The 26,718-nt window shown below is 47.8% G+C and overlaps 1 long non-coding RNA gene across 1 annotated transcript; it reads left to right on the top strand.

Moving 5' to 3' along the window:
• The first annotated feature begins 196 nt into the window (after positions 1 to 196).
• On the top strand, positions 197 to 26,718 carry LOC136323046 (uncharacterized). The gene is made up of 3 exons (XR_010728907.1): positions 197 to 517; positions 9,665 to 9,757; positions 26,538 to 26,718. It is a non-coding gene; the product is annotated as an uncharacterized lncRNA (long non-coding RNA).

Below are 26,718 nucleotides of genomic sequence, written 5' to 3'. Positions count from 1 at the left end.
TTTGCCAAACTCCCGGCTGAGCCCTCCTCCCAACGGCCGGGGGAGGCGGTTGGGCTGGGGGGGGGGGTATTCCTGGGTCCTCGGAACGCTGAGCCCACGCCCCCGACCCCGAAGGGGTGTGTGGGGGGGTGCACCTCTCCACCCCTTCTCCCAGCCCCGGTTGGAGGCCGGTCGTTTGTACTGGGTCAGACTGGGCGCGTCTGGGCTCTTCCTCCTCCTCTTCTGCTTCCCCCTCCTTCCTCCCCTTTCCTTTCCAGATGTACAAAGTGAACGCTCGGAAAAGGAGTCGGAAAAAGGGAGCTGAGAATTTCCTAATGAGGAAAGGAATCACCTCTGGAGGGCGGAGGGAGCCTGTGCATGAGTGTGGGATCTCCCTCACTTTTTCAGGAAGGAGACTTTTGGGTCGAAAGAGACAGGAGACACCTCTGGCATCTAGCCAGCTGGGATTCCTCCTTGCCTTCCGGGGCCACCGGGTGCCTGTGTTCCTGCCAGCTGAATTTGGGACTCAGGAGTTGAGGTACAGAGCTCTCCAGATCTGACGGAGGACCTCCACAGGCTCCTTGAGTCCTGCTGCCCCTCACCCCAAGATGCTAGAATGGAAAACCCAGGAGTTTGGAGTTATTCACCAGGAGGATTGTGCTCCATGTCACCCCCTTCTTGGTTGTAGGGTATGGAAAGCTCTGTTGAGGTTCTTCTTAGAATCTGGCAGTTGACCAAGAGACTGGGGGTGGTAGGAGGGTGGTGCTTTGGCCCCTCAGTGGCTTCTTGATCAAACCAACCTGATTCCTATAAACGTGGAGAATTGTAGCACGGGGTGGGGTGGTAGTGATGGTATCTTGCAAAGGGACTACCCGATTCTCCCCAGATTCCCCTGGGGATGTAAAGGGAGGAACTCTGTAGCAAGGGAAGGCAGTGACCCCCAGCCCACTCCCTCCTCCAACCCTTGCTCTGTGTAATGAGATCACCTTTCAGGATTCCAGTCTTTATCTTAGTCTGGGGGTGGGGGATTTAGGGGACTAGATTCTCTCCTAACCTTTCCTTTCCAGAGCCCTTCCTGCCTTTATCCTCCAGGACTCCTTTTCTTTCAGAATAATAATTGCTCCAATCAAATCCCGCTCCCTCTGTTCCCCAGTCCCCTGACACACTCTGGCCTCAGGGACTCAAAATAAAAGTGCCCAGAATCAATGCTTTTTCTTTCGCTATGAGTTTATTTCTGCTACTCTACTTTTTGTTTCATATCACCTAGCTGTTTTTCCCTTTTTTTTTTTTTAAAGATTTTATTTATTCATTATAAAGAGGAGAGAGAGAAAGAGAGAGAGAGAGAGAGAGAGAGAGAGAGAGAGAGAAGGGAGGGAGGAGCAGGAAGCATCGACTCCCAATATGTGCCTTGACCAGGCAAGCTCAGGGTTTCGAACCAGCCACCTCAGCGTTCCAGGTTGATGCTCTCTCCACTGTGCCACCACAGGTCAGGCTCTGGGTCAGGATCTTAAGCACAGCACTGCCACAAAGCTAACTTCTAGGCAAAAACTACTCAAGCCAAGGGCTGAGAACCCCCTTTGAAGGGAGAGGGGCTGAAGCCTGACTGCTATATAAATCAGCAAAGCACAGGTGTGTGACCCCAGCTCTCTTCTCTATCAACCCAGGCACAAGGTCTTTAGATTTTCCCAGGATTTAGGAGCTTGGGGTGGAGGAGGGAGGGGTACAGAGAGGGAGGTGTGACTCAGCTCCTCCCAGGAGCCTTGGTAGGGGATTGTGGACATAGTGTCCTATTCCGGCCCTCTTCCCAACTCCACCCCCCCCCCCACCAGGCTTGGCCAACTCAAACAGGCCCCCTCCCTGTCCATTCCTTGCTCCTGTTTACATGGGGAGTCCCTTAGTCATTGTCTGGCTGGCTTTCCTACTCTCTCTAATCTCCTTCCTCTCTTGGTTCTCTCTGCCCTTATAAGTCTTCTCCCAGTGGCCCCAACCCTCTCACCATGCCTGCTCCAGGTCAGGCGTGAATTTGGGGTTCCCTCTTAGTTGGAGCTCCTTCAGCATAGCCCTCCATGTCTGAAGCTGCCCTAGAAAGGTCAGCCAAGCCTGACCTGTGGTGGTGCAGTGGATAAAGCCTCCACCTGGAATGCTGAGGTCTCCAGTTTGAAGCCCTGGGGTTGCCCAGTCAGGGCACATATGGGAGTTGATGTTTCATGCTTCTAGCCCCCCTCTCTCTCATCTCTCTAAAATAAATTTTAAAAATCTTAAAAGAAAAAAAAGAAAAAAAAAGGAAATTTCAGCCAAGAAGGGTCCCTGGAGGTCATCAGCCCAAACCTCTTTAGAAGAGGAAATGGGTGGAGAGAGTTTAAGTGACTTATCCAAGGTCACTTGGATAGCCAGTTAGTGTTTTAACTCTAAACCCAATGCCTTCTCTCAGCTTATTGCCCTTGAAATACTCCCTCTCCTCTCAGCTTTTTCTGTCTTCTGTATCTCTCAACTTGTCTCTGACCCAGTCTATGTATCTCCAAGTGTCTCTGTTTTCTCTCTGATATGACCTCTCATGTACCCTCTGTCCTTTCATCTGTCAGTAGGAATAATTTGCTGTGATGATGAACTATTATTAATCATGGGCTGCTTCACAGAGGAGCAGAAGGGGTGAAGGGCAAGGGCGGGACACTCACCAGGCTCCTGCTGTCACCAGCCTGCCTGCCCAGAAGGCAGGAGTTTTAGAACCAGAAGAGTGAATTTCTGTAGAAATGGATGGATAAAGGTGCAAGTTCTAAAGCCAGGAGACATGCTGAATTTCAACAGGGTGGGAGATGGGTAAGGGAGTATTAATAATGGTTTATTTAGCATGTGCTATATGCCTGGTCCTGGGCTTGACATTTAACCTGCCTTTATCCCATTTAATCTTCCCAACTAGCCAGCACTAAAGATATGACCCTTATCTTACTGTGAGGAAACTGAGGTCCAGAGAGTGAAGTGACTAAACCAATATCAACAGACATAAAGGGTCAGAGGTGGAATCCAAATTCAATCCCAGTTGATTGCAAAGCATGTTGCTTTTCCCTCTGCACTGTTAGTTTAGTCTTCTTATTTGGGCTGGGTTTCTGGAGCAGGGGTCTTTAACTGAGGTCCATTGTTTCCAGGGTGGGATGGAAGGAAGATTGGTGCACAATCCACTAATCTTGTGAAACTGGATGGAAGTTTTTGTGTGTATGTATGTGATTTCTCTGGGGTGAGACTCAGTTGCTTCTTTTGGATTACCAAATGCCTGGAAATTCTGAAAGCACTAAGGCAGGATGTTCTGTTTTTTTTTTGGATGTTCTAATTTCAAGGAACAGCCATGAGCCTTGCTGAGCCTGTGAAGAGCCTGGTTGGGTGGCTTTAGCTGAGCAAAGTTTTCATGAAATTAAACTTTCCAACTAGTGTGTGGTAGCACATGCAAACAGTGTATGCTGAGATCATACCAATCCCTTCAGTATTCGCAGCCTTCCAAAGGCTGGTGGATTCTGGCTAGAACGACCTCTCTTGCTTACTCTAGGGGATTGTACAAATATAAGATCAACGTGATATGATGCCAAAAAGATTGGGAAGAGTTTCTTAGACAAAGGAGCCAGAGGAGCTTGTCGGCCTGTGGCTCCTGGCTTTGGCCTTGAAGTCCCACTTCTGCCATGTGATGAATGGGAAGAAGGAAGGAAGAATGGATACTAATGAAGATTATAGAACTGCAAGTGGATCTCTGGAGGCAGAACAGGAGCTTAGTTATCCCAAGAATCTGTGTCTAGAGCCAGCTAAAGTTGGGGCATCATTGTGTGTGTGTGTCTAAGAGAAATTGGAAAGTACGGGAGCAGGTCATCTGAACCCTGAGGCTCTGTCACTGCCCTGACTCAAGGTCTCAGTCTAAGAAAACTGATGGCTCCATCATTTGTGAATCACCACCCCACTATCTGTATTTCCTGTCTGACCCAGGAGAAACCCCTCCCTCATGTCCTGGACCTAAAATAAACCCAAAATTCCCTCCCCTTTTCACCCTCACTTTGCTCAGAGCACAGGAAGAAGGGATGAGGGATGTTTGCTAGGGTGACAAGATCAGGCATGGGGATATGATGGGGGGGTTCACTGGTGCTCTAGGACTCTGAACCTAGGGATTGAGACTGGGATCAGATATCTCTGTAAGGACTAAACTGGGAGTTTTTCTAGGCTGGGCTAGGTTGGGGAGGGACAAAAAGACAGGGATTGGGGGAAAGGCACTGACTGGAGAGGGGCAGGGCTAAGGGGACACTGGGGTAAAAAAAAAAACAAACAAACCGTATAAGACTGAGTAGTCCAAAAAAGGAAGATCAATGAAAAGGAATTTTCTCTACCCTAGCTAGTAGTGCCCTCTCTTCCAAAACCTCTTCAGTTTATATATATATATATATATATATATATATATATATATATATATATATATATATATATATATTTCTACAACAAAATGTAACAACCCCAGGTAGGAAGTTAAAAGCAAAATTAGATTCTCTGGTGGTGCCTTCAACATTGACCTCATTTAATTGGCTATCCACCTCATGCCCATTACTTTCTGTTCTTTTCCTCCACTTTGCTACATGTACCTACTTCTGGAGAGGAAAGGAGTGCCTGAAGCTTCTGGGCTTAAGGGCCTGGAAAGTGGAGGAGAGATCCTTCCGGGGTGGGAGCATCAGTTTCTTAGGATGGCCTTCACAGATGTAGGCACATCTGGAGCCCATCAGGGAGGGACCTGGAGCATCAGGATTCTCAATACACATCTGATTGAGGCTGTGAGGCACTGAGGATGAGCCAAGGTTCCCTCCCACCCCCACAAGTTTGCCTGCCATTTCTAGGCCTCTCTTGGGAAAGATTACCTATCCCAGACAGGAAGTTAAGGCATTGGAAAGGGCCAGGTGGAGGTCCAAGGCTTGCACCAAACCCAGACTTACTTTTCCAGTAGCTTTGTCTCTTTCTGGCTCTATAGAGGTGACAGAATCTCTGCTCTGGTAGAAATCAGTGTGTGTGTGTGTGTGTGTGTGTGTGTAGCATAATTAAGCCATCTGTCCTTAACACAGTATTACATTTGTTATGACATCAGTGGGGATGGGGATCAGCATGTCCCCCTCCTTGCTTTTCATGAAAAAGTATGAGTCCTCCCCATGAGTTTTTCATGAGTTCTTTGGACCTCTGGCACTTCTCACCCTCCTACCTTCAAACAAACACACACTCCTTCCTTGGCTACAAATTCCTCCCTGTCCATCATCACCTTCTAATGAGCATATTTGTTTTCCAGGGGTCACATACAAGGCTAAGAATAGGTCTATCCACTTGCCATTCCCCTCAGGGGGATCTAACCTTTTGGGGTACTGAATTAAGGGGTAAATAGGTATTCAGTGATTCATGCAAGGGATCCTAGTGTCCCCAGCTGCCAGCTGCTCCAGGTAAAAGGGAAAGTGTCTGGGGCTCAGATTCAGGCTTAGTGACGTGGAGCACTCCTGAGGAGCAGAGCTCTCTCCTTCTTCCACAGCTATATCTTGAGGAACTGAGCCTTAAAAGATTCTTTGTACTTATTTATGTAGTGACAGGAAGGGAGAGAAGGAGGAGGGAGATGAGAAGCATCAACTCAACGTTGTATCACTTTAGTTATTCATGGATTGCTTTCTCATATGTGCCTTGACTGGGGTAGGGGGGCTCAAGCCGAGCCAGTGACCCCTTGCTTAAGCCAGTGACTTTGGGCTCAAACCAGCAACTTTGGGCTTCAAGACAGCGACCTTGGGATCATATCTATGATCCCACGCTCAATCTGGCAACCCTATGCTCAAGCTGGCAACCTTGGAGTTTTGAACCAGGGATCTCAGTGTTCCAGGTCTATGCTCTATGCACTGCACCACCACTGGTTAGGTTTAAAAGAGTTGTAAACAACTCCTGGACTCCAAAGTTGTGATATAATGAATTGTGACAATAATATAATAGAAGCTAATGTTGTATAAAATTTACAAGTGGTTTATTTCTGGGTCTAATTTATAAAAATTGGGCTTCCTGCCTTACCTGCAGCAAAAGTTGAATGGCTAGGACCTTTGAGCCTCCATGTCTGTTTTACATTTTTTTATTATTTTAATTAAAAAAAATTTATATATTGATTTTATTTTATTTTTTTTTGTATTTTTCTGAAGTTGGAAATGGGGAGGCAGTCAAACAGACTCCCGCATGTGCCCGACTGGGATCCACCCGGCACGCCCACCAGGGGGTGATGCTCTGCCCATCTGGGGCGTTGCTCTGTTGCAACCAGAGCCATTCTAGCGCCTGAGGCAGAGGCCATAGAGCCATCCTCAGCGCCCGGGCCAACTTTTGCTCCAGTGGAGCCTCGGCTGTGGGAGGGGGAGAGAGAGACAGAGAGGAAGGAGAGGGAGAGGGGTGGAGAAGCAGATGGGCGCTTCTCCTGTGTGCCCTGGCCGGGAATCGAACTCGGGACTCCTGCATGCCAGGCCGACGTTCTACCACTGAGCCAACTGGCCAGGGCCTATATATTGATTTTAAAGAGAGAGGAAGAAGAAAGAGACAGAGAGACAGAGAGAAACATCGATCTGCTCCTGCATGGGCCCTGACTGGGGGTCAAACCCACAATGCCTGTGTGTCAAGACAATGAATGCTCCAGCCAACAGAGCTGTCCGGACAAGCTGAGCCTCCATCTCTTATCACCTCTTGACTCAACCTTGATTTTACTTCAAAGCCACAGGGAAGAAGCCAAGGGGAGGAGCTTCTTGACCTTTTGGCTTAGAGCCTTTTCAATAGCTCTCCAGCAGCTCCAGGCCAGAGACCTCTGTCCCAGTCTCCGATATAGGCTTGGCTAGAGAGTCCCAGTTGACAGAATTGTAGGGCTAGGGCCTACAGGTCTTTTTTTTTTAAATTTTTTAATTTTTTTATTTTTTTTATTTTTCTGAAGCTGGAAACGGGGAGAGACAGTCAGACAGACTCCCTCCCGCATGCGCCCGACCGGGATCCACCTGGCACGCCCACCAGGGGGCAACGCTCTGCCCCTCCAGGGCATCACTCTGTTGCCACCAGAGCCACTCTAGCGCCTGGGGCAGAGGCCAAGGAGCCATCCCCAGCGCCCGGGCCATCTTTGCTCCAATGGAGCCTCGGCTGCGGGAGGGGAAGAGAGAGACAGAGAGGAAAGAGAGGGGGAGGGGTGGAGAAGCAGATGGGCGCTTCTCCTGTGTGCCCTGGCCGGGAATCGAACCCAGGACTTCTGCACACCAGGCCGATGCTCTACCACTGAGCCAACCAGCCAGAGTCCTACAGGTCTTTAAGATAGAGGAGGGATGTGTAATAGAGATTGGCCTGGAAAGTTTGGGGTTTGGGTAGAGAGCTGAGTGGTTGGGGGAGTAGGTGAGATGGAGTTCTAAGCTTTTACTTCCAGGAGATCAGCCCTTCCTACTGGCCACACCCTCACACCCAGCCTGCATTGGCTGGCCACACCCCCGCAGCTGGCTGGGAAGAGATCTCAAACTAACCTCTGCCCTCTCCACCCAAAAAAGCCTATTGCTTACAGATGTTCTAGGAAAAGGGTGGAGGTTGAAAAGGGAAAGGGAAGACAGGGGGTGCAGGGAAGAAAAACTGAAGGAAGGAGGGGGAAGATTCATGGAAGAGAAAGAGGAGAAATTGTGGTCAGGTGGGCAAGACTGTGAAGATGAGGAAGAGTGGAAGGAAAACAGTTGGGGAAGGAGAAAAGAAATGAAAAAGAAGGTCTTATTTCCTTTGTAATTCGCTCTACTCCTTGCAGGTAAATTAATCATCTTAAACCAAGGCTTTGATGGTGTTACTTCTCAGCTCAAAACCATGGCTCCAGCCTTTTAACCAAACCAGTAAAGATATGTCTACTCTAAACTGCCTAGAACTGCACAACATGCATAATCAGTGCCATTGATCAAATTCAGTGTACATTTCTGAGTGCCAGTTGTGTAAAGCTCAAAGGGCGGTGCTGGGGGAATACAAAGGGAGAAGGAGAGTGAACTGGGTTAGGATGGAGACATAAATAGGATCGAAAGGTGGACAGAGAGAGGCCTCAGAAAGAGAGAAAAGGCAGAGTAACTAGGAAGGGAGAGCCAGAAGTGGTGAGTGGAGAGTGAAAGGAAGGGGGTGGAGGAAGCAGGAGGGAGGGTCCTTGGAAGACGGTAGGAGAAAGGGAAATGGAAAGGAAAGCAGAAGGAAATGAAAAGGTGGAGATAGAGGGAGAGGACTGTGGAGAGAGGGAGGTTTGGGGTGGACAGGAAGCCTGCAGGCCACCTGGTTTGCTCCCTATCCCCTTCGCATTTAAGACCCAGCTTTATATGTCCTTTGCCATTTTTAGGTCCTTCAGTTGATGCTCTTCCTTCTCTGGTTCCTTGCCCTCCCTACCTTCACCTCTTGTGTACAGATTTCTTTTTTTTTTTTTTTCAGAGACAGAGTCAGAGAGAAGATAGACAGGGACAGACAGACAATAACGAAGAGAAATGAGAAGCATCAATTATCAGTTTTTTGTTGCGACGCCTTAGTTGTTCATTGATTGCTTTCTCATATGTGCCTTGACCGCGGGCCTTCAGCAGACCAAGTAACCCCTTGCTCAAGCCAGCGACCTTGGGTCCAAGCTGGTGAGCATTTTTTGCTCAAACCAGATGAGCCTGCGCTCAAGCTGGCGACCTCGGGGTCTCGAACCTGGGTCCTCCGCATCCCAGTCTGACGCTCTATCCACTGCGCCACCGCCCGGTCAGGCTTGTGTACAGATTTCTGAAGTAACTTCCTCCCCCCTCCTCATGCTGCAGGCCAGCCTCCCTTGCCCCTCTTCTCTAGGGTTCTTTCCCTGTAGTGGGTGGATGGGGATGAGACAGACTGGAGGTGTGTCCAACTCTGGTTTGCTCTCTACTCAGTGCCCCTCCCCCCACCTTTCCCCAAACTGGTCCAGGGCTGAGATGTTTGTGTCAGTCCCTCTGGCCTCTTTCCTGCTCCTGAATCCCTGGGGTGGTGTTTGAGGGTGGGAGGAGGGGTAAGGTCTGAGGTGGAAAATCTGACGCTGAGTCCAGACCCCAGCCCCTCTCAGACTGGCTGAGCTCATCTTTCCAAGCAACCACAGCTGGACATTTTCCATGTGATCACCTCAGGGAAGGAGGCTGGGTTCCAGAAACTCAGACAGAGCTGACTGGGTTTCACAGCAAGCAGGCTTGAGGATAGAATACCCTCAGGTGCTGTCACCCCACCTCTGCTGTGTTCCGTAGGGAAAGTCCTGGGAGAGGAGCAAGGGCAGAAGCGACATAGGCTTGGAGAAGAGCCAAAGCTGGAAAAGATTTTGGGCCCAAGTTGGCCCAGATTTCTCTATTACTACACATGAATGTTCAACACTGTGCTGGCCAGGCTGGGAAAAGATACTGTGTGATGTGAATGTTTATGTGAGGTGAAAACCTGTGTGTGTGTGTCTGTGTGTGTGCATGTGGTCTGAATATCTGAACGTTTCTCTGTCGATGTGCCTAAATGAATGGGTGGGGCCATCTGGGTCTGGAGTGGTCAATAGGTCAAAGTTGGGGTTTGTGTGTGATTGCCTTGCTCTCCTCCCAGCACAGCGCCTGGGGAATGAGGATTGCCTGCTCTCCCACCACTCTATCCCTTCTCTAACCCATGCTCTTCTTTCCACCACATATAACTGTAGGGCCAGAGAAAGCAAGCCACAGAACAGAGAGAGGGAGGGGTCACTATCCTCTCCAGAAGAAATTGGGGCAAGGAGCTTCCTGGACTGGCTGAGGTAAGAGCCACCGCCCCCCCCCCCCCCCCAAGGAGTGGATGCAGGGGTGGGCGGCAGTGAGAGTAGCTTGAGGCCCCCTGTCTCAGTTTTCTTTTTTTTTTGGGGGGGGGTTATTTTATTTATTCATTTTTAGAGAGGAGAGAGAGAGGGAGAGAGAGAGACAGAGAGAGAGAAGGGGGGAGGAGCTGGAAGCATCAACTCCCATATGTGCCTTGACCAGGCAAGCCCAGGGTTTCGAACCAGCGACCTCAGCATTTCCAGGTCGATGCTTTATCCACTGCGCCACCACAGGTCAAGGCCCCCTGTCTCAAAGGCTGCTGGGCTGGGAGCCTTAGAGGGTTCCAGCGTGGGTCTCTGCACCCCTTCCCTCCCTTCCTCCCAGCCGTGAGATGTTGAGACAGGCTGGAGGGGGTTGGTGGTGGAGTGGTGTGGGGGGAGGCAGGGAAGAGGGTGGGCAGGAAGCACTTGACTGTTTGTTCCCTCTCTTTCCTGACTCCTTTGTGGCAGCAGACCGGTTTCCTTCCTCCCTATGGCACCTTGGCTCCAAGCTCTTTTCCACTCTTATGCCCCTTAGTATAGCTCAGTCTGGCACAGAGGAGTTTTTCCAAGCTGGCTCTTCTAGGAAAGGGGACCCCTAGATGAGTGGAATAGAGGCTGAGGAAGCAAATGAGATGGCAGTGTGCCCCTCCAATCCACTCAAGGTCCGTAGCCCAGGCTTGAATGGACCATGCAGGGGCTCAGCAAATGGGAAGTGCTCTAAACAAAGCAGGGACCCAGGAATTTGGTCACCTGGGGACTGCTCCTCCTTCAGCCTGGAATGTGGAGACAGCAGGCTAGAGAGACACCCTACCCCCACCCTCACTTCTCTCTGCATCCCTACTTGGCTGTCCTTGCCTCAGTCTGCCCCTGCCCCACCTCCCACCTCCATCCACTGCCCTACAAGTCAAGGAATGTAAGTTTCCTTTCTCACTCTTTCATTGATTAGTCATGAGCACCCCGATTCCCAAGGGAATTGTTACTCACCCTTGGGCCCCCCTCACCAGCAGTCCTTTCCTCAGAATTGGCTGAGTTCCTGTAGGAGGAGACCACAATGTTGGGTGTGGGTGGGGAGGTAGTGGTGGCCGTGGGTGGTGGGCAGCGTTCTGGAGACTGCCACACAGGACCCCTCCCTCTCCCCAATACACGCATACACAAGGAGGCTATACTGGTTGTAGCTACTTTAATGGCCAGAGATTTAGGCAAAAGGGGTGGGGTTGGGGTAGAGGACTTTATGCTGTGACTGTGGAAAAGGGCCCAAAACAACTGAGCATCTAGTCTCCTCACTGGTGCTGCCTTTGGGGCCAGGATGAGGGCCTGGGGCCTGCTCTTTGGACTTGGCTGAGTGCCCAGGCCTGGCCTCTGTCTCACAGAATCAGACAAGGGCTTTCCCAATAAGGAGTCTCCCAACTCTGGGTCCTGCTGCCCCACTCCTGCTGCCCCACTCCCTCTCCCCTGTAACAGCTCTTCTGCCCTAAAATGGCCACATTTTCCTTCTTTTGTTCCTTTCCTCCCCCACACCTGGGTTTGGGTCCCAGGGGCAAAAAGGGGGCCGAGTAAGGGTAAGACTGCACAGATGGACAGGTTTGGAAAAGGGTAATAGGATCTCAGAAAGGGGAATAAGGTCACATGACCTAGGCATGTATGGGGGTGGGGATGGAAGCATGGCTCCCTGGAGTTATTATCTTTCCCATAATAATGGTAGCTTATGTTTTTAATAGAGGTACTAGTGTACATATTAATGTATATGTTATACATGTTGGTACACATGTTATAACACATAGTACATATTCTAAGAGCTTTACATGTATTAACTCATTTAATTGGCACTGCCACTCTATGAGGGAGGTATTGTTGACCTATCTGGTAAGGCGAGGAAACTGAGGCACAGAGACTAGGTTAAGTAACTTGCCCACAGTAAGTGGAAAAGCTGGATTCAAATCCAGGCAATCTGGCTTCACTTTAGGAGAAATCAACATACTCGCTTTGTCAGTGGGGAACTTGAGGCTCCCTGTCAGAGGCATAGGAATGCCCAAGTGGCTTGTGGGCTGGTGATGCTCACAGGAGCTGCCAGTGAAATGTGACCCACTATGGACTTTTGGGTGTTTGCATGGCTTCAGACTAAACACTCCCAGAGAACCATTGACCCATGTTTTTAAAAACAAACAAACAAAATACACAGTAAAACAAATCTCTTGTTGAGTGACATGCAAATAATATGTAGGTTAGCACGGAAGCCAAATAATTGTGATGGGTGGGGAAGGATGGGGGGGGGGGGGGATGCAAAAAAGGCCAAAATAAGAGTTAAGGAAGAGCTGGAAGAATGAAGAAAAAACCACAGGGTGTGTGTGGAGGGACTTCCTTGGGCCCTTTTCCAGCTTTTTCTATATTCTAGGCAGTTAAAAATAGTGATTTTTTTTTCTTTTTATTAAAAAAAAATTTCTTCAAACCCTTGTGTCGAGGGCTGACTTTCAATAAAAAAATAGTGATTTATTCTACCCAGTGAGGGGGAGAAAGGAAGAGAGAGAATTCTAGCCCTGCAGCAGACAGGGACCCCCTGGGATGGATCCAGGTACTTGACTTGTAAGTTCCAGTTTGAGCAAGACTGCCTTTTTTTGGCTCTCAGTTTTGTCTTTTCTAAACCGAAGGAATTAAACTGGATGATGCCTAAGGGTTCATCTCCAACACATTCAGATTCCTACATAGGAACAAAGTGGGGACACTTGCGAGGGGGCTGGAGTCTGTGTGTGGGGCCCGGACTAAACAAACACTTGGTAACTAGGATGAGCTCAGGGCTCTGGGGAAAGGCTTTGCAGGGGGTGATGGGAAGGAAGCCAGGCCAGTCAAGGCTCAACCCCAGAAAAGTGAATGGACAGACTCATTCATTCATTCAACTGTTCCTTCAGAAATTAAAACCTAGAAACTTGAGCTTCCCATTCAGGCCTATAAGATATAATGAGAGGCTATAATGACAGTATAAATATACTGTTGGGCAGATAAAATATATTATGCTCACTTTGTTAAAGATAGCACTGCCCGCTGCCCACGTGGAAGCCAGTCACCCAGGTGATATTAATGTGTGTTGGGGGCGGGCTGTGTGGGCAGGCAGGATCCTTGCAGCCTGGGGCTTGGTTTTAGGACTAAACCTTTCCTACCCTTTTTTTTTTTTTTTTCTTTTTTACAGAGAAAGAGAGAGTCAGAGATAGACAGGGACAGACAGACAGTAATGGAGAGATGAGAAGCATCAATCATTAGTTTTTCATTGCGCGTTGCAACACCTTAGTTGTTCATTGATTGCTTTCTCATCTATGCCTTGACCATGAGCCTTCAGACCAAGTAACCCCTTGCTGGAGACAGCGACCTTGGGTCCAAGCTGGTGAGCTTTTGCTCAAAGCAGACGAGCCCTCACTCAAGCTGGCGACCTCGGGGCCTCAAACCTGGGTCCTTCTGCATCCCAGTCCGACGCTCTATCCACTGTGCCAATGCCTGGTCAGGCCCTTCCCCACCCTTTTTGATGTGGGTGGTGCAATCCCATCATGCCTCAGATAAGTGACTTTGTATCAGAGACTTCCTTGTTTGTATATTGGCTTAAAGATTTTGATTTCTATACTACAAAGTGGGCAGACTGGGAGCTTGCTCTCTCAGTTCCTGAATTTAGCATTAAAGAGGAGAGCAGAAAAAGGCCACGGGGAGGAGACCAGGAGAAGCAGCCAGATGGTGAAATGCTGAGGGAGAAGCCAGTTTGTGCAGAGTTTGTGCAGGGAGAAGGAAGGAGATGGGGAACAGAGGTGAATAAGTCTGGTGAGCTAGAAACATTTATTTATTTATTTATTTATTTATTTAGTATTTTACCGAAGCTGGAAACAGGGAGAGACAGTCAGACAGACTCCCGCATGTGCCCGACCGGGATCCACCTGGCACGCCCACCAGGGGGCGACACTCTGCCCACCAGGGGGCAATGCTCTGCCTCTCCGGGGCGTCACTCTGTTGCGACCAGAGCCACTCTAGCGCCTGGGGCAGAGGCCAAGGAGCCATCCCCAGCGCCCGGGCCATCTTTGCTCCAATGGAGCCTCGGCTGCGGGAGGGGAAGAAAGAGACAGAGAGGAAGGAGAGGGGGAGGGGTGGAGAAGCAGATGGGCGCTTCTCCTGTGTGCCCTGGCCGGGAATCGAACCCGGGACCCCTTGCACGCCAGGCCGATGCTCTACCACTGAGCCAACCGGCCAGGGCCTAGAAACCTTTTATTCTAGGAAACTCGGATAAGTCAGTAGCTTTGTGAGCACTGAACGAGTGGGTTTTGGAGCCCAGTGAGTGTTTCTATTTGCCCACTGGGTGCAAGCTAGGATTAAAGATGATGGCCCACCAGTTTTTGGCTCTGTTGTTTCTTTTTTTTTTTTTTTGTATTTTTCTGAAGTTGGAAACGGAGGCAGTCAGACAGACTCCTGCATGCGCCCGACTGGGATCCACCCGGCATGCCCACCCGGGGGCGATGCTCTGCCCATCTGGGGCACCACTCTGTTGGAACCAGAGCCATTCTAGCGCCTGAGGCAGAGGCCACAGAGCCATCCTCAGCGCCCGGGCCAACTCTGCTCCAATGGAGCCTTGGCTGTGGGAGGGGAAGAGAGAGACAGAGAGGAAGGAGAGGGGGAGGGGTGGAGAAGCAGATGGGCGCCTCTCCTGTGTGCCCTGGCCGGGAATCGAACCTGGGACTCCTGCACGCCAGGCTGACGCTCTACCACTGAGCCAACTGGCCAGGGCACAGGCTCTGTTGTTTCTTTACCGACTGTCCTAATCCAATGCGAACCTGCATAGGCCATGCGGCTGTGATGGTGGCCGCGGCTACTGGCTTTACAGAGCTCTAGATGTCTAGGATGGCAAACTCACAGGTCTCTCCTCAATTTTTTTTTGACTTTCCCTATTTCACTTTATTTTATTTTTCATTTTTTTACAGGGACAGAGAGAGAGTCAGATAGAAGGATAGATAGGGACAGACAGACAGAAACAGAGAGAGAGAGATGAGAAGCATCAATCATCAGTTTTTCGTTGTGACATCTTAGTTGTTCATTGATTGCTTTCTCATATGTGCCATGACCGTGGGCCTTCAGCAGACCGAGTGACCCCCTGCTTGAGCCAGTGACCTTGGGTCCATGCTAGTGAGCTTTTTGCTCAAGCCAGATGAGCCCGCGCTCAAGCTGGCAACCCCGGGGTCTCGAACCTGGGTCCTTCCGCATCCCAGTCCAATGCTCTATCCACTGCGCCACCGCCTGGTCAGGCTCTCTCCCCAATTTTTGAAGTATTATGATGTAAAGCCAGTGGCTGCGGCCACCATCACCGCCGCCTGGCCCATGCAGGTTCGCATTGGATTTGGACAGTCGGTAAAGAAACAACAGAGCCAAAAACTGGTGGGCCATCATCTTTAATCCTAGCTTGCACCCAGTGGGCAAGTAAAAACACTCACTGGGCTCCAAAACCCACTCATTCAGTGCTCACAAAGCTACTGACTTATCCAAGTTTCCTAGAATCAAAGGTTTCTAGCTCACCAGACTTATTCACCTCTCTTCCCCATCTCCTTCCTTCTCCCTGCACAAACTCTGCACAAACTGGCTTTTCCTTCAGCACTCTGCCATCTTGGCTGCTTCTCCAGGTCTCCTCCATGTGGCCTGTCTCTGCTCTCTCCTCTAATGCTTTCTCAGGAACCAAGAGAGGGTGAGCTCCCATTCTGCCCCCGTTTTATAGTATAGAAATCAAAACCTTTAATCCAATATACAAAATAGGGAAGTCTCTAATACAAAGTCGCTTATCTGGGGCATGACGGAATTGCACCACCCCTCATCAAAAAGGGTGGGAAAGGCTTAGTCCTAAAACCAAGCCCCAGGCTACAAGCATCTTGCCTGCCCACAGCCTGCCCCCAACACACATTAATATCACCTGGGCGAGGCCCTGGCCAGTGGGCTCAGTGGTAGAGTGTCGGCCTGGCGTGCAGAAGTCCCGGGTTCGATTCCCGGCCAGGGCACACAGGAGAAGCGCCCATCTGCTTCTCCACCCCTTCCCCTCTCCTTCCTCTCTGTCTCTCTCTTCCCCTCCTGCAGCCGAGGCTCCATTGGAGCAAAGATGGCCCGGGCACTGGGGATGGCTCCTTGGCCTCTGCCCCAGGTGCTGGAGTGGCTCTGGTCACAAAAGAGCGACGCCCGGGAGGGGCAGAGCATCGCCCCCTGGTGGGCAGAGTGTCACCCCCTGGTGGGCGTGCTGGGTGGATCCCGGTCGGGTGCATGCGGGAGTCTATCTCTCCCCGTTTCCAGCTTCAGAAAAAAACAAAAAACAAAAAAAAAATCACCTGGGCGACGGGCTTCCATGTGGTCAGTGCCATCTTTAACAAAGTGAGCATAATATATTTTATCTGCCCAACATTTGAGAAAAACTAGCATTTGAAGATACATGCCAATATTACCTGAGAAGTACCAGGTCCAGATCTAAGCATTTTACATATATTACCTCATTTAATATCAAAATAATTCTATGAAGCAGCATTTTATATATCATTCACATCAATTTACCTCTTTCATCTTTACAACAACTCTCTAAAGTTAATAAGGTCATTTATTTTTATTTTTTATTTATTTATTTTTTAGGTCATTTTTGATTATGAGAAATCTGAAAGAGCAGGAAATTATATTTTTTTTAAAGATTTTTTTTTATATTTTATTTATTGATTTTTAGAGAGGAGTGAGAGAGAAAGAGAGAGACAGAGAGGAGGGGGAGGAGCAGGAAGCATCAACTCCCATGTGTGCCTTGACCAGGTGTTGGGCAGATAAAATGTATTATGCTCACTTCGTTAAAGTGGAGCTGCCCACGTGGAGGCCGTTGCCCAGGTGATATATGTGTTTGTAGCCTGGGGCTTGGTTTTGGGATTAAGCCTTACCCACCCGTTTTGATGTATGGTGGTACAATCCAATCATGCCTCAGAGAAGTGACTTTGTATTAGAGACTTCCCTATTTTGTATATTGGATTAAGGGTTTGGATTTCTACACTGTAAAATGGGGACAGAGCGGGAGCTTGCGCTCTTGGTTCCTGAGATTATCATTAGAGGAGAGAGCAGAGCAGAGAGCAGAAAGAGGCCATGTGGAGGAGGCCAGGAGAAGCAGCCAAGATGGCGGAGTGCTGAGTGAGAGGCCTGTTTGTGCAGTTTGACGCTGGAGAAGGAAGGAGATGGGGAACAGAGGTGAATAAGTCTGATGAGCTAGAAACCTTTGATTCTAGGAAACTCGGATAAGTCAGTAGCTTTGTGAGCACTGAATGTAAGTGGGTTTTGGAGCCTGTTGGTCAAATAAGTTTGTAAATATGATATATATGTTTGCTCGCTTGTGACTTATATTGGGTGTGGGGGACAGGCTATAAGCAGGCCAGGTCGTTGTAGTCTAAGGTTTGGTTTTGGGACTAAGCTTTTCCCCACACCCTTGACTGATTGTATGATCTGGGTGATGCACTCTCATGAGGAATCCAATTATGCCTTGGATAAGTGACTTTGTATCAGAGACTTCCTTGTTTGTATATTGGATTAAGGGATTTTGGTTTTCTACACTATAAAGTGGGACAGACCAGGAGCTTGGACACACAGTTGCTGCTATCACAATTGCAGGGGCTTCCCTGATCCCTTGCCCTTCATGGGAAGAGCTGGTTTTCTGCTTTTCCCTTGTCTTCTTTTGTGGTTTGCCTGTCTTGGTGAGACACCAATAAATAGGATGGCCCCCCATCCTCTGACTCTGCCATTTCTTTATCGTCTGCCCGAATCCAATGGGAACCTGCATGTGAATGTCCACGATGGCTGCTCCTGGCCTTACAGAACCCAGTGTGTATTTTTACTTGCCCGCCGGGTGCAAGCTAGAATTAAAGATGACAGCCCATCAGTTCTTGGCTCCGTTGTTTCTTTACCGACTGTCCGAATCCAATGCAAACCTGCATGTGAATGGCCCCGATGCTGGCCACTGGCTTTACACCAGGCAAGCCCAAGGTTTCGAACCAGCAACCTCAGTGTTCCAGGTCGACGCTTTATCCCACTGTGCCACCACAGGTCAGGCTCGGAAATTATATTCCTAATAGCATTTCTCTGACAGGTAAAGGTGGAAGACCCTGGAAGGAGTTAGGGGACTCTCAGTTCTTAGGTAGATCTTTTTTGGCTCTGGGTTCAGAATTGGCTTAACTGAAGGGAGGGTGGGTGCTCTGGCTATTTGGCTTTTGAGAGATGGAAGATGAAGATATACACTTACATCACTGAGATGGACAAATCAGTAGAAAAAGTCAATCTGATATCTTTGAGAATGTTTTTGAGAAGTCTTTGGGCAGAAACCTTAAATCAGCAAAAGGATCTTGAAAGGCCAGAGGAAGAATTCTGATGGAACTAGTTACCATTTGTTTCCACAACTACTGGCTCAACAACAGGAGATAAGTAAATTAGATAAGTAGTGGGACTTCCCTATTGTTTGGGGAAGATAGAGGGAATCCTGTCTCCTTCAGTGATCATAAAGTTTTCTTTTTTTTATTCAGTGAGAGGAGGGGAGGCAGAGAGATAGACTCCCACATGCACCCCGACCAGGATCCACCCGCAAGCCCACTAGGGTGCGATGTTCTGTCCATCTGGGGCTGTTGCTTTTTGTTGCTTAGCAACTGAGCTCTTCTTAGTACCTGAGGCGGAGGCCATTGAGCCATCCTCAGAGTCCAGGACCAACTTGCTCCAATTGAGCCATGGCTGCAGGAGAGGGAGAGAGAAAGAGAGAGAGAGAAGTGAGAAGCGAGAGGAGATGTGGAGAAGCAGATGGGCACTTCTCCTGTGTGCCCTGACCGGGAATTGAATCCAAACCCAGGACGTCTACACACCAGGCTGATGCCCTACCACTGAGCCAGCTGGCCAGGGCCTGTGATCATAAAGTTAATGCATTCTTCCAGTCACCAGGCAGGAGGTGGAAGTACAAGTGCTAGTGGTGGTGCAGGGGAAGGTAATGTAGATGGGGTGGTGACCCTGTTTGACCTCTGAACAGCTAGAAGAGCCTGAGATTTTTGAGGAAGAATTTTGCCAAAAGGGCACTTGTAGGGAAGGTCCATGTGTTTGGGCTTGTAAAGCCAGTGGCCACGGCCAGGGCCACTACTATCAAGGCAGCCCGGCCTATGCAGGTTCGCATTGGATTCGGACAGTCAGTAAAGAAACAGCGGAGCCAAAAACTGATGGGCCATAGTCTTTAATTCTAGCTTGCACCCAGCGGGCAAGTAAAAACACTCACTGGGCTCCAAAACCCAGTCACATTCAGTGCTCACAAAGCCACTGACTTATCCGAGTTTCCTAGAATCAAAGGTTTCTAGCTCACCAGACTTATTCACCTCTGTTCCCCATCTCCTTCCTTATCCCAGATACAAACTCTACACAAACTGGCATCTCACTCAGCACTCCACCATCTTGGCTGCTTCTCCTGGCCTCCTCCATGTGGCCTTTCTCTGCTCTCCTCTGCTCTCTCTTCTAATGATAATCTCAGGAACCAAGAGCGGCAACCTCCTGTTCTGCCCCTATTTTATAGTGTAGCTTCACAACCTCTAATCCAATATACAAAATAGGGAAGTCTCTAATACAAAGTCACTTCTCTGAGGCATGATTGGATTGTACTGCCCCACAGCAAAAAGGGTAGGAAAGGCTTAATCCCAAAACCAAGCCCCAGGCTACAAGGATTCTGCCTGCCTTTAGCCCACCCCAACACACATTAATATCACCTGGGCGATGGCCTCCTCGTGTTATCTTTAACAAAGTGAGCATAATACATTTTATCTGCCCAACAGGGCTCTAGCCTAGAATGATGTCAGAGACATAAATCACACCTTCCAAATAACTGTCCATTTCCTCTTTGAGCTCACTTCCCAGCCAAAATCCCAGCTATAAAAAAAAAAAAAAAAAAAAAAAGCCCAGCTATTTTGCCAGAGGAGTGAATGAGGGGCCAAGATCCTAGAAGAGAGTGATTGGGAACTGGATAGGTAGGAATTACCTGGGAATTACCTGTTCTGTTCTCATTGGCTAATAAAATAGGCCCGGGGCAGGGCTGGTAGGCCAGGGAGCCTGATCTTAACAGAATTGCGTTGTAGACACACCCATAGCCACACCCTGTCTGCTAAATTCTCCTCTCCCACAAATACAACCACTGGGACAGACATTTACATAGATAGATATACTACCTACTCTTCCCTCATCCCACTCCTGTTCACTTTTGCTAGAAACCCCCAGATCTTCTGGAGCAGCACGCTGCACTGGGAACAAAGAGTAGGGCTTGAGAGGGAGGAGTATCCCGGATTCTCATTAAGAACCATCCTCCTCTAGTGATCTCATAGGCCTGCCCTGTGTCATCTCTTTTGCCCTTCCCCACTGGGGACAGGTCTGGATGATCTTTCCTCTCACTTTAGGAGAAACTCGGTGGTCTATTGTCTCCCTGGTGCAGTACCTCATAACCACAGTGATGGAGGAGCTGGAGCTTAGGCATGAGATAGAGTATGCATGTTGAGAGGGGTAAATGTTTGAGGCCAGGAAGATGAGAAAGCTACTCAATGCTGTTTACTACTGGCTTGGATCCAGGTTGCTGGGGCCTGTCTGACCCTAATAGCACTTCCTACTTCCGTCTTTGGTCAGCTTCCCATTCAATGCTAATTTGAGGGGTAAGATTGGAGAGGCAGGGTTCCTCTGAAGAAAAGGTATCCCTTCTGTCGCTCCTTTCCAGATCACCGTTCTGGACTACAGGGACTTGGGGGCATAAATAACCCTATCCAGTCTGGGACCATCCCATGTGTTCTCTTCCATGGAAAGGAATTTGTCATAGCCCCATCGTGGTATAACTATAATCACTTTGACATCTAATGGGAACCATGATGCTTTTATTTTGGGCTAAGTTTCCCCCATACTGTTCTCTGAATTGTCTGTTTACATCCCCATTAGAATGGAAGCTATAATGGAGCAAGAATTGTGTGTATGTCAGTTGGTACAGCTCCCTGACCAGCATTAGGAAAATAATACAGGGTAAGGCAAAAGTAGGTTTATAGTTGTTCACATGAAAAATAATACAATAGCTCTGGCTGGGTAGCTCAGTTTGTTAAAGCATCATCCCAATACACAAAGATTGTGGGTTTGATCCTGGGTGAGAGCACGTACAATAAATGAATACATAAATAAATGAATACATAAATAAATGAAACAACAAATAAATCTCTCTCATTCTTTCACTTCCCTTCTCTCTCTAAAATCAATACATCCATTAAAAAAGAAAATAATGTGCCTGGCCTGTGTTGGCACAATGGATAGAGTGTCGACCTGGAACACTGAGGTCCCAGGTTTGAAGAAATGGGTTTGCCCGGACAAAGCACATACGGCAAGCAATCGATGAACAACTAAAGTGAAGCAGCTATGAGTTGATACTTCTTACTTCCCACCCCTTCCTGTCTCTGTAAAATCAACAAATTTTTTTTTTTTTTTTTACAGAGACAGAGAGTCAGAGAGGGATAGGTAGGGACAGATAGACAGGAACGGAGAGAGATGAGAAGCATCAATCATCAGTTTTTCATTGTGACACCTTAGTTGATCATTGATTGCTTTCTTATATGTGCCTTGACCGTGGGCCTTCAGCAGACTAAGTAACCCCTTGCTCAAGCCAGCAACCTTGGGTCCGAGCTGGTGAGCTTTGCTCAAACCGGATGAGCTCATGCTCAAGCTGGCGACTTCAGGGTCTCGAACCTGGGTCCTCTGCATCCCAGTCCGATGCTCTATCCACTGCACCACCGCGTGGTCAGGCAACAAATGTAATATTTTTTAAAAAGAAAATAATACAATAATTAGTAAATAATAATATAAAAATGAACTCTGTGTTTTGCGTACTCACAATAGTAAACCTACTTTTGCCCAACCTGTATGTTTCTTGATTTGGAAAGTGACAATGTGATAATACTGGAGGAGGGGATATCTTGAGAATGCTGAAATATTTTATTTCCAAGGAAAGAGGAAGGGATAGGGCCACTGAAATGGGTGTAAACTGACATCAGGTCCTCCCCACCCTCACACCTCTGAGAACCAGAAAAAGCTTCTTTTTAATACACCCTCTATTGCAGTCCCCTGAGTCTCAGTGTTTCAGTATTGTCTCATTGATATGCCCAGTTTAGATTGGTTCTTGTGATTCCAGCATCCAGAATGCACTGTTTTTGTTCATCAAGGCCCACCCAAGCCCTGCATAAATTTCTCCAGCTCATTCTAACTCTCAATAATGTCTTGCTCTTCTAAATTCCTGCACTCATAGTCTGTGATAGATATGTAAATTCCAAACTGCCCTCTTGATGTTCCACTTATCTGTCAGACCTCACCCTTACTGGACTATCACCCCTGAGACAAAGGAATTCCAAAAAACTGAGAAGCCACCCCAAGGAGGGGCTCCGGACATACCAGGACTTTTGCCTCAGTATCCCCTCAGGCTCTCTCAAACACTGTATAACTCGCCCCTAGTCTGTAACCGGTGCTCTTCTCCCCAAGAGAAGTGCCCAGCAGGGTTCCTTTCTTCCTTTCAATAAAGCCTGTTACTCTGGTCTTTCGGACTCCCATGGATTCCAACAGTCTGGACTACACAGTCGAACACTTAATTATAACAGGGTATTTATAAAGTCCTTATGCAACTTAGAAATTTAATACATTTGGATATACAGATGACAGGAACAACCCTATTTTATGAAAGCATAGTTCATTAAAATCATTACAGATTTAATGCTAACATTTGCTTTTTGTAAATGTGTATTTATTTATTTATCTATTTATTTTTAGCGAGAGAGAAAGAGAGAGAAAGACAGGGACAGAGAGACAGGAAGGGAGAGAGATGAAAAGCATCAGTTCTTTGTTGTGGCACCTTAGTTGTTCATCGATTGCTTTCTCATATGTGCCTTTACGGGGGGGGGGGGGTAGGCTACAGCTGAGGCAGTGACTTCTTGCTCAAGCCAGCGACCTTGGCCTATGCTAGTGACCATGGGGTTATGTCTATGATCCCACACTCAAGCCAGCGACCCTGTGCTCAAGGTGGTGAGCCCACACTCTAGCTGGATGAGCTCGTGCTCAAGCTGGTGACCTGGGGTTTTGAACCTGCGTCCTCAGAGTCCCAGGTGGACGCTCTATTCACTGCACCACTGCCTGGTCAGGCTATTAATGTGTGTTTTTATTTGCATAGAAAGGGTATATATCAGGGGTCCCCAAATTATGGCCCATGGGCCGCATGCAGCCCCCTGAGGCCATTTATCTGGCCCCCTGCCGCACTTCCAGAAGGGGCACCTCTTTCATTGGTGGTCAGTGAGAGGAGCGTAGTTTCCATTGGAATACTGGTCAGTTTGTTGATTTAAATTTACTTGTTCTTTATTTTAAATATTGTATTTGTTCCTGTTTTGTTTTTTTTCTTTAAAATAAGATATGTGCAGTGTGCATAGAGATTTGTTCAAAGTATTTTTTTATAGTCCGGCCCTCCAATGGTCTGAGGGACAGTGAACTGGCCCCTGTGTAAAAAGTTTGGGGACCCCTGGTATATATACTGGAAAGAAAACCTGGGTTTAAATGCTGCCTCTTTCATTTGATAAATACATGACTTTGGCAAGTTACATAACCTGTCTGTGTCTCAGTATTTTAATCTGTAAAATGGAAATAGTACATTCCTCATAGATTTGTTGGGAGAATTAAACTAGTATACTCTATGTACCATTACCTACCATGGTGCTTGACTGCAAATACTAAAGCCTCCTTCAGTCTGTCTGATAATCTGAAATCTATTCAAATAGTCTGATGTGTTCTCTGAAACAGAGGCAGATTTAAGGTCAGATGAGGCCCTGGGCACAGAAGAAACTATTGAGCCCCTTAAAAAAAAGAGACAGGGAAAATAAAAATACATGTCAACTATATTTTTAAATAAATAAAAAATATCATGTACTATTAATGTTAAAATTGCACATATGAAACCAAACTTGGTGTCATTAGAAAAAAGTGTAAAGTTGGGGTTTTGTGGGGCCCTTCAGAAGTCAGGGCCCAGAGTGCGTGCCCGGTGCACCAGCCATTAAATCTGCCTCTGCTCTGAATGTAATGTATTTACTTTTTAGGTCGCTTCTCAGCACACACTTTATTTTTATTTATTTATTTATTTTTATAATTTTTTAATTTTTCTGAAGCTGGAAACGGGGAGAGACAGTCAGACAGACTCCCGCATGTGCCCGACCGGGATCCACCCGGCAACCCACCGGGGGGCGATGCTCTGCCCCTCCGGGGCGTCGCTCTGCCGGGACCAGAGCCACCCCAGCGCCCGGGGCAAAGGCCAAGGAGCCATCCCCAGCGCCCGAGCCATCTCTGCTCCAATGGAGCCTCGGCTGCGGCTGTGGGAGGGGAAGAGAGAGACAGAGAGGAAGGAGAGGGAGAGGGGTGGAGAAGCAGACGAGCGCCTCTCCTGTGTGCCCCGGCTGGGAATCGAACCCAGGACTTCTGCACGCCAGGCCGACGCTCCACCACCGAGCCAACCAGCCAGGGCCTCAGCACAGACTTTAGAACTCTTCCTTAATCTCCTCCCAACCCAGTACCCCAGATTTCACTGGTCATAACATTTACCCCACTCATTGTTTAATTGTATCTCCTTGTTTAATGTACCTCCCCACTAAACTAAGTTCTGTGAGGTAAGGATCTTGTTAACTTCTGTTTTTCCTTTGCCTACATCAGTAAATATTATTTAAATAAATTGAGCCTTTTAATTTTTTTTATAAATTGTAATCCTTCTGTTACTTGCTAACCATTATTTATTTTTATTTATTTATTTATTTATTTATTTATTTATTCATTTTTATTAGAAAGAGCGAGGAGAGAGAGGGGAGGAAGAGATAGAGAGGACAGGGGGAGGAGCAGAAAGCATCAACTCCCATATGTGCCTTGACCAGGAAAGTGCAGAGTTTTGAACCGGCAACCTCAGCATTCCAGGTAGACATTTTATCCACTGCCCCACCACAGGTCAGGCCTAAACTGAGCCTTTCAAAAAAAAAAAGCAATGGTATACATGGCACAGTGATATCTGAATGTGTGACAAGACATTTTAGTTTTTTATATAACAAGATAGTTTTCTAGCAAGATAGCACTTCTTGTTATTGTGCTTTTAATGTACACTCAGCAGCACTATTCACAATAGCGAAGATCTGGAAACAGCCCAAGTGTCCGTCAGTGGACGAGTGGATAAAAAAGCTTTAGTACATATATACTATGGAATACTACTCAGCCATAAGAAATAATAACATCGGATCATTTACAACAACATGAATGGACCTTGATAACATTATACTGAGTGAAATAAGTAAATCAGAAAAAACTAAGAACTATATGATTCCATACATAGGTGGGACATAAAAATGAGACTCAGAGACATGGACAAGAGTGCGAAGGTTACGGGGTGGGGGGGGGGAGGAGAGGGAGAGGTTTGGGGAGGGGAGGGGCACAAAGAAAACCAGTTAGAAGGTGACAGAAGACAATTGGACTTTGGGTGATGGGAATACAGCATAATCAAATGTCAAAATAACCTAGAGATGTTTTCTCTGAACATATGTACCCTGATTTATTAATGTCACCCCAGTAAAATTAATTAAAAAAAGAAACTTTATTTATTGATTTTAGAGACAGAGGAAGGGAGAGACAGACAGACAGACAGAAATATTGATGTTCCTATATGTGCCCTGACCAGGGATTGAACCCTGGTCAATTTTTTTTTGTGTGTATTTGTGTATTGGGACAATGCTCAAATTAACTGAACTATCTGGCCAGGATTAAATCTTTTCTTCTTCTTCTTCTTCTTTTGCATGTATTTATTTTTAATTTATTTATTTTTAGGGAGAGAGGAAAAGAGAGAGAGAGGGAACATTATATCTGTTCCTGTATGTGTCCTAACTGGGGATAGAACCGGCAATCTCTGTGCTTCTGAACAATGCTCTAACCAACCCAAGTTATCCGGCCAGGGTCAGGGCTAATTCTTAAAATATATGTGGAGATGTGGTCCAATTACTTATTAACCTTTGTCACCTGACCAGTTCCCACAGAACTATTTTTTGTAGGTGTGGCAGAGATCACAGTCTCCCAGCATCCAGTCTCCTCTTCTTCCTTTTAGTAATATGACCCTTCCACCCTGCCACCCACAAGTTACATGGCTGACAGCTAGATCTTGAAGTAGAGAGTGGCCAGACAACTAAGTTCAGGTTAATGGCTTAGGAGTGAAGCAGTGGATGAAATTTCTGGGTCATAGTCTTAAAAAGAAAAATTGAGGCCCTGGCTGGTTGGCTCAGCGGTAGAGTGTCGGCCTGGCGTGCGGAAGTCCCGGGATTGATTCCTGGCCAGGACACGCAGGAGAGGCGCCCACCTGCTTCTCCACCTCTCCCCCTCTCCTTTCTCTCTGTCTCTCTCTTCCCCTCCTGCAGCCGAAGCTCCATTGGAGCAAAAGATGGCCCGGCCGCTGGGGATGGCTCCTTGGCCTCTACCCTAGGCGCTAGAGTGGCTCTGGTCATGACAGAGCGATGCCCGGGATGGGCAGAGCATCGCCCCCTGGTGGGCGTGCCAGGTGGATCCCGGTCGGGCACATGCGGGAGTCTGTCTGTCTCTCCCCGTTTCCAGCTTCAGAAAAATACAAAAAAAAAAAAAAAAAAAGGAAAGTTGATTGCCTCTACTTCTTCTTTCTTCCTTCTGCTTTCAGGGACATGGTAACAAACTAAGCAAGCCACTTTGGACCAAGAGATGCAAGCCTTCTGTACCAGTCAAGGACTATCCCATCTACTTCTGCACTGTCACTTTATTTGAACCACTCTATTTGTAGGTCTCTGTTATAGTGACATGGGCTACATTCTTTGAATAAAGATGAAGATCATCATGTAATT

This window comes from Saccopteryx bilineata, chromosome 2 (genome assembly GCF_036850765.1).
Source record: "Saccopteryx bilineata isolate mSacBil1 chromosome 2, mSacBil1_pri_phased_curated, whole genome shotgun sequence".
NCBI lineage: Eukaryota > Metazoa > Chordata > Mammalia > Chiroptera > Emballonuridae > Saccopteryx > Saccopteryx bilineata.
The sequence above is the reverse complement of the archived record's forward strand: the minus strand, read 5'-3'. Positions and strand labels throughout refer to the sequence as shown.